Raw genomic sequence first — 2,500 nt, 5'->3', positions numbered from 1 at the left:
ACGCCCGTTTCCGTTTCAACTTGTCTCGCGAGGGTGGTTTCGGGGCCAGCAGGAGAGCTCGTCGGGGTAGCAGGCCCTGCAGCCGTGGTCACCGCCAAACCCCCACAACTCGAGCAAGTGAAAAAAAAAGTAACAGGAGCGAAAGCATCTCTGTCGGCTTGGGGGTACGCCCGTTTCCGTTTCAACTTGTCTCGCGAGGGTGGTTTCGGGGCCAGCAGGAGAGCTCGTCGGGGTAGCAGGCCCTGCAGCCGTGGTCACCGCCAAACCCCCACAACTCGAGCAAGTGAAAAAAAAAGTAACAAATAAGAAAGGATCGTCGGCTTGGGGGTACGCCCGTTTCCGTTTCAACTTGTCTCGCGAGGGTGGTTTCGGGGCCAGCAGGAGAGCTCGTCGGGGTAGCAGGCCCTGCAGCCGTGGTCACCGCCAAACCCCCACAACTCGAGCAAGTGAAAAAAAAAGTAACAAATAAGAAAGGATCGTCGGCTTGGGGGTACGCCCGTTTCCGTTTCAACTTGTCTCGCGAGGGTGGTTTCGGGGCCAGCAGGAGAGCTCGTCGGGGTAGCAGGCCCTGCAGCCGTGGTCACCGCCAAACCCCCACAACTCGAGCAAGTGAAAAAAAAAAGTAACAAATAAGAAAGGATCGTCGGCTTGGGGGTACGCCCGTTTCCGTTTCAACTTGTCTCGCGAGGGTGGTTTCGGGGCCAGCAGGAGAGCTCGTCGGGGTAGCAGGCCCTGCAGCCGTGGTCACCGCCAAACCCCCACAACTCGAGCAAGTGAAAAAAAAAAGTAACAAATAAGAAAGGATCTCTGTCGGCTTGGGGGTACGCCCGTTTCCGTTTCAACTTGTCTCGCGAGGGTGGTTTCGGGGCCAGCAGGAGAGCTCGTCGGGGTAGCAGGCCCTGCAGCCGTGGTCACCGCCAAATCGCCACAACTCGAGCAAGTGAAAAAAAAAGTAACAAATAAGAAAGGATCGTCGGCTTGGGGGTACGCCCGTTTCCGTTTCAACTTGTCTCGCGAGGGTGGTTTCGGGGCCAGCAGGAGAGCTCGTCGGGGTAGCAGGCCCTGCAGCCGTGGTCACCGCCAAACCCCCCACAACTGTTGGGCGCCTACCTGCGCGGGGCAGGAGGACACTTTCCGATTTCAAATCTCCGTTTGCCGAGTCCACCCCGAACGCACGCGGGCGGGCGGGTTCGCATCACCCTTCGTCACAAGGGGCGAAGCCCGTTCCACCGTCTCGTCAGTAGTGCCGACCGGTCTGTGATCGACGAGGGGAGCCACACCAGGTCCGGCCCTGCTGCTTGGCGGCACCGCGTCGTCGGGAGCTCGCGACAGACGGAGGGTTTCGGTGTACTCTCCAGCCACGGGAAACGAAGCCGGTGATGCAGGCGCCGGTCTTTCGCTCCCAAATCGGCTGGGTTTACATCGTTGCTATCTAGTCACGCTCCCTTCAAACCCGACGGGGTACCTATTCCCCTCACCCGTCTGTGCGTATACAGCCTCTTTGCACTTGCGGGATGGGGGTGGTGGTTTAAAGACTCTCGAGTTGCCGCCCGTCGGTCTCCGAGCTCCGTGCAGTAGTGATCCCCAGCGAACTGCCAGCAGGGCGAACGAGCGATCCCGCTCTCGGTCGGGGCGCCTGGCGTCGATCGGTGGTCGGTGGCTTGCGGGCAAGCTGCGCTGTGAGTGTGGGAACGAGTATGACGAGCCGTTGCCGCGACTCCCAGTCCACCTCGGCGGTGGCTGGGCCGGGCGGGCGTCTGCTCGGGCGAGTGCCGCCCCCGCCTCCTCGCAGGAAGTCCGCTCGCCGACACGCCGCCACGTGCACGCGTCAGTGACGCTGCCGAACCGATGGCCGGTGCCCGTTCCCGCCTCTGCTTTTCCTAGGGCAAAGCTGCTGCACGCCTCGTGATACTAGGCGGGCGACATGGTGGCGGTGATCCTGCCTCCGTCGCTGCGGTGCGTTGGGGCACGCATCGCCTCTTGGGCGCCCTGTCCTCCTCCCCCCAATAGACGTATGTTTCTGCGGGCCGCACCAGGATGGTGCTCCCCATCGCTTCACGCCACCCTGCTCCGCCCGCACGCCGGCGTGCAGGTGGCTGTAGCTCAAGGTGGGGAGCGTATGTGCGGTCCGGGTCGCTTTCCTCTGGCGAGGGAGAGACCTAAAACAAACTCAGACAACTCTTGACGGTGGATCACTCGGCTCGTGCGTCGATGACGAACGCAGCTAGCTGCGAGAATTAATGTGAATTGCAGGACACATTGATCATCGACACTTTGAACGCACTTTGCGGCCCCGGGTTCTTCCCGGGGCCACGCCTGTCTGAGGGTCGTTTGGCAATCAATCGCACTCGCCTTGGCTGGCGAGAGCGCGGCTGGGGTGTCGCAGAGGACCCGTCCTCTTTGTCCCCCTAAGTTCAGACTCCGGAGCCCTCCGGCGTCGGAGCGCTTGGCCTTTCCCCCCCACCCTGCACATTCCGTTCGTCAGGCTCGACGCCATCCC

At 61.8% G+C, this 2,500-nt stretch overlaps 1 non-coding gene across 1 annotated transcript; it reads left to right on the top strand.

Moving 5' to 3' along the window:
* The first annotated feature begins 2,176 nt into the window (after positions 1-2,176).
* On the top strand, positions 2,177-2,330 carry LOC140473947 (5.8S ribosomal RNA). The gene has a single exon (XR_011958727.1). It is a non-coding gene; the product is annotated as a 5.8S ribosomal RNA (ribosomal RNA).
* Positions 2,331-2,500: the final 170 nt, after the last annotated feature.

The sequence above is a fragment of the Chiloscyllium punctatum genome, unplaced genomic scaffold, assembly GCF_047496795.1.
Source record: "Chiloscyllium punctatum isolate Juve2018m unplaced genomic scaffold, sChiPun1.3 scaffold_786, whole genome shotgun sequence".
Taxonomy (NCBI): Eukaryota; Metazoa; Chordata; class Chondrichthyes; order Orectolobiformes; family Hemiscylliidae; genus Chiloscyllium; species Chiloscyllium punctatum.
This window is presented reverse-complemented; position numbering and strand designations above follow the sequence as displayed.